Source organism: Haliotis cracherodii, unplaced genomic scaffold, assembly GCF_022045235.1.
Source record: "Haliotis cracherodii isolate W230 unplaced genomic scaffold, xgHalCrac1.p SCAF_1, whole genome shotgun sequence".
In the NCBI taxonomy this organism is placed as follows: Eukaryota; Metazoa; Mollusca; class Gastropoda; order Lepetellida; family Haliotidae; genus Haliotis; species Haliotis cracherodii.
The window spans coordinates 45,146,485-45,152,484 of record NW_027266264.1 but is presented as its reverse complement, the minus strand read 5'-3'; positions in this window follow the sequence as shown (position 1 = coordinate 45,152,484).

Below are 6,000 nucleotides of genomic sequence, written 5' to 3'. Positions count from 1 at the left end.
TTGGAGGTTTTATGATCTCTCGTGTCCCGTTGAACCTGAACCCGTTGAGTGTGTCGATACCTAGGAGTGCGTTTGTCCTTCGAAGTTCAGTTCGATGATATTCGTTGAACCTCAGAGGTTCGACGAGGCTCGAATCTCATTTGTTTGTCCGAAGATTCGAACACGACTGTCGCACCTCGGGAGTACAGCAATGTTCGAAGGTTCGACGAGGTTCGGATGTTTGACGAGGTTCGGAGGGTCGCTGATGTTCAGAGGTTCGATGAGGTCCGGAGGTTCGAGGTTCGGAGGTTCGAGTTTCGGAGGTTCGGGGGTCCAAGTTCGGAGGTTTGGTGTTCGGAGGTTTCGAGGTTCGGAAGTATGAGGAACCTTCGATGGTGGGATGTTCGGTGAATCATCTCGGTGTCGAGAGTGAGAAGTCCGTTGGTCCCAGTCTGAATCCCAGTCAAAAGTACGAACCTCGGTCAGTTTCGATACGTTGGCCGACGTAAGCCGGTCATCCACACTCGTGTCTAACGAGAGGACTCGTCGAATGTCCGAGTCTCAGGATGTGGATGGTAGGTTCGGCTTTGAATTTGGATTCGTGGAGACCTTAGACATGTCGTCTGTGAGAAAAGAGTCAGATCATGGGACAGGTTTGATCCCTAGTATCCTGGCCCGCCAGTGAGGGTGATCGAGCCAATCTGGCTTTCTTGACTAGTGTTTTTTTGGCTTTCGGGGATTTTTATGCAGTCTTAGAGAGACGATCTGATACCCGACGCTGACATTTATGCAGGTACAGGATTCATCTGCTAGATCGAAGCAGAGCTCGCAACGCTCTAAAAAACTGCATAATCCACGATAATCCGAACATTGGGCATGAGGGTCAGACAGAGAGAAAACACGTTGGCACAAAGTGGAGACAGGTCTCCGTGTGGACTGCTCGTCCATTATAAAGAATATCTGCCCCAAACAGAGATATAAGTAAATTTGCAGGCAATTAGACGACAAAAATATGAAGATCGCTTGAATGCGAAAAAGAAACACCCAACATGGATTCCTGTAATAACAACACGTCACCACTGCATGGCGATTTGAAAGAGAATGAGTTGACTCGGATAGACACGTGATCAGTGCAAGAAGGTCAACCAGAATGCATAGCACGCATGGCCTACATCTGGGAGGTGACCGTGGCATCTGGGAGGTATGACAGGGTTAATTTCCTTTAGAAGCTTGAAACTTTTATTTCAGATACGTTTCCACTCAGAATTGAAGAAGAAAGAGAAATGCATAGTTTAAAAATTTGCTGTTAACAGATTTTTTGAACTCATATTATGCCAAATATTTTTACCATTACGGATTGTGCGTGTGACACAAAAATAAACATTTCTCTCGCACTATATATATATATATATATACTCACATGCAATAGAAACGCAAGTGGATTTCAGCAAATAGGTAATAAACACGGAACCATAAATTGATATGAGTTTTAGCATGTAGTGAAGCCTGATGGTGTTATCAATATTTTTGGTTGCATTTTAGAAGCCCCGAGTAAAAACGAAACATAAAAAACAAATCGCCAAAACGCACCATTTCAATGAATATGTAGGTATCATGCACCCATTTCTCGCGAAATCGAAAATGCACGAAATGTCACGAACTGTAGTGGGTATAAAACTGCGGCCGATTCTTGGACCTACCACTCCTTGGTCATCAATGCCATGCCTAACTCGAATTCAGAGAAACCAGGTTATCGAACGTTTGGAAGCTGGAGAGTCTGTCCAAGATGTTGCCCATCATTTCAACGTTAACATAACCACAATTTACCGTCTCCTGCATCCGTTCCTAACTGCAAGTGAAAGTGCTCAACAGACCATAGGAACACATAATCGAAACATTAGCCGGGACACTGTGATCCGACGTCTCCGTTCCAACAACCTCAGATGTCGCCGACCAGCACATCATCCTGTTCTCCAACCACGGCATCGACAAGCACGACTTCAGTTGGCACAGGGTCATCGCAATTGGCGTCATCGTGAGTGGAGGCGTTTCATCTTCTCTGATGAAAGTCGCTTTTGTGTTTTCCATGCAGACGGAAGAGTCAGAATTTAGCGGCGTCGAGGTGATCATTTCACTGACAGAAACGTTGTGGAAAGGGATTCATCAACAACACATTTTCCAGCAGGACAATGCTCGTCCCCATGTTGACAGAGCTACCATGGCCTTTCTGCAACAACACAACATCCGTGTTCTACCGTGGCCAGCCCTCAGCCTTGATCTGAACCCCATCGAACACTTGTGGGATGAGGTTCAAAGGCGTCTGCAAAATGTGCGCCCAGTCCCTACAACTGCCGATGAACTACGCACAGCTGCTCTGGATGTGTGCAGGAGGATCCCTAGGGCTTTCACAAATTTTCTGATCCACTCAATGTACAGGAGATGTGTGGCAGTGATCAATGCTAATGGTGGTCACACCAGGTATTGACCGACATTTGGGGTATTGACCCGAAACTGTGTAAGCCCTTAACATTTGAAAAATAACAATTATGTCATCTGCCTTTTAATCCATTAAACTGTCTTCAGTCAAATTTTTGTCAATCTTGCCCTATTAGTATTTCTTGTCTTTACTGTTGAAAATAAATAACATGTATACTGCATACTCGACTTGCGTTTCTTTTGCGTGTGAGAATATATATTCCAGGTCTGTATATTGTCTGGTCCAGGCTCGATTATCTACAGACCGCCATCATGTTGCTGGAATATTGCTGAGTGCGGCGTTAAACCCCAAACAAACAAACAAACAAAATGTATGAATGAATGCGATAAATGGGTGAGATAAAATGTACCCCTCGAGATCGATTGAAAAACTCATCTTGTTATATTTTATTTGAAGCTTCAAATCTGTGGCACTACCGGTCCAAATTGATCTGCATCTAATACGGAACATGTTTGGCCAGTAGCTTCTGAGATTTACGAGGTTTTCTGCCGTTTTCAGTAATTATTGCATTCAGACAGTCTTCATTCAAATATGGCCGCCCAACAACGTGACAGTTGACAATCAACTAAGAATACGAAATGTTAAGTGCCTAAAGATGATGGATCATGCCATTTTGCAATGTTTTCCATGGAGAAATTGAGCAGATACGTCTTTTGCCATGTAATCTGATTAGAAACTAGTAAAATCCAATATGGCAGCTGAACAAATCACTTTATGACATGCATTTAGAAACACAAAATGTGTTCATACGTATACCATTATTTCTAACAAAGTGATACTGAACATTTTTACTAAGTTCTTCATTCATTTTACTAGGAGACCAGACTATATACTCTTCTTGGTAATTGGAAAGAAACAATTGATGACCGTATTTGGTTGGTTTGACATCACAAATATAATATATACCTCTCCATTGGTAATTCTCTCCATTTGATAATTTTGTCCCTGAGCATAAATGCTTTGATAGCTTTTTCGAGTTCTTCCTTTGTTGGTTTGTAATTCTCCATTATTATATACTTATGTAAGCATTCGTTTAAATGAATGTATGATTTTTTTATGTGGTGCGATCCAACGATAGTAAGCAATCTGTTTTTAATCTCCAACCAGTTCTTTGGTTTTGGCACGGAATAATTGACGCGCATGTTGTCTCCCCTGTTCTATGAACTTTTTTTTCTCGTCTTCACCTACTACTACTACTGGTCTTACAAGAATTTGATTGAAATTCCTGCTTCATTGCGTTGTATTTGGGGAGTTCTGACAACACTAAACGAAACTCCTCCTTGGATATCTTACAATCAGCCATTGCTGTTAAAATATGATCCTCAATGCTGTTCAACTTTGCTTCAGCAAGTATCCGAATATTATCATGTTTTAATGCTTTCTTTTGCAACTTACGAGAAATGAATTTTATCGCTATTCCTGCCAGTCCTGAGACTCCAGCCGCTATTTCCATGCCAAGTACGATAGGTGCGGCAATTATAGTTGATAATAAACCAACACCGGCTACACCGAGTCCCATGCCAGCTGTTACAAGCGCGGTGTCAACTCCATCGAGAGCATTCACGGCTCTGCGATACTTTTTATACAATCCAAGTCTCAACTCCCTCTCCTTCTCTATTCAATGTTTTATGTCGCTTATTTGATGTAATTGAAATACATCAACAGTATCCATCTTTTCATCGAGCGCTGGATGTATACCCATAGTGTATATTATTATATCATATGATAGTCTTTAATTGGTCTTGCTTCAATGTTTTGAGGGTATACATCAACCTTATTAAATGTATATTATACAGCATGAATATCTTAGTAAGAGAAATGCTGTCACTTTTAATAATTTGGACCCCCTCAAGGGTTGCAATGGGTAATGCTCCCATATAAATAATACTGCAACGTTGATGTTGGTGTTTCTTTAGCCATTTAACTGATAGACCTGGTAATATTTCGAAGGCATCTTCTGGTGCATCTCCGAACAAGACTTCAATAATAAGCATAGAAAGATCAGGTATTGCACTCAAGTTATCTTTAATATCACTGAATTCAGTAACCAAATTTAAACTAACATTTTTTTATGCCGGACGACTAAATAACATATGACCTGGGTTTTCTCGCAGGGGAGAGACTAACACACATTTTCGTTTTGATGGGATATAAGCCCAAGTACGACCCCACTATTTATCATCTTAGTTAAATTATGTGCCTTACCCATCATCACATATGGTGGGGTTATGACGATATTCAGGAGCCACTCAATTTTTGCTTCAATCATAGTCCATTTATTATCATCGTTGCAAGTAAGATTGTACGAAGTGTTTTTATTGAGTCTACTAACGTCGACATCGCTTAAATCTCCTAGATTACCTGTGAATGTAACTTCTTTCCTCTTGTATACATTATCTTGTAAGTGCAAAGCGTATAACTTACCATCGGTACCGGGTTTACCGAATCCTTCTGTGTCTCCGAGATCAGAAAGCGCAATTGTATTACATTGTCTGAGTGTTCAAGGGCCTGATGAATCAACCATTATTTATAATATGGAGTGTTACACTCAAGTATCCTATATGTACGGGTTGATGTTTTACCTCTAATACAGACATTTTGAGGTCTGAAATAATACCATGCTTTATTTTTTTATATTGTATATTGTAATGTATTTTTCATCTTTGACTGGAATAGCTCTGAGTAGTGTTGAAGGACTTTCGAGTTGAATGTTATCCGTAGTACTTATCTGATCAAGATGGATGCACAACTCTTTATAGGGAACTAAATTAGGCAATTTAAATCCCCCCAATGTTATGTAGGGTTGTATTGTCATCGTTGGTAATCCAAGCGTATCTGCTGAGCCCCATCCCAAAAGCATTTCCTTTTCTACAGCGCTTAAACTCAGTATCCCATCCGACTCACTTTGTGTGAGACTAGCTCCCGAAGGCTTAAAAAATTCATCATTGAGTGAGCAAACGCTGTAATACCCATCAGGTATATTAAGGTATTTGTCAATAGCACCGTTTTCAGTTATAAATATCTCATTATTACCTCTCACAGCACTTATATTGGTCCACCGCGGGTACTACGTGACATCGCAGAGAGCGACTTCAAGTTGACCATCCGAGTTATCGATAGTATGAAGCAGTTGAATACACTGACTATTTGTTATTCCCGGGAGTGTAACATACATATTAAATATACAATTATACTATATCATAACTTAAATATGCAATCAACTTATATTACTAATCAGTCGATTTTAGTAAGTGCCTCTGGTGCTAATTTTTTTGTTAAATTCTCTGATATCTTTGAAAAATACAGGGTCACGGCAACTAGCGATAAAATGGTGCACGATTGGTTTCACAATCCAATGCAATTTTGGCAGAACCAGTTGAACTTTGTCATATGGTGTGCCACAACAGAATGTGGTGTATCTCTTTATGTCCCAGGATTTGAACTAAATAAGTCTGTTTTATCATTTCACGTGTACTATCAGATTAGACGTATACTTAAAGAAATTAGTGCCCCATTACCGAAGG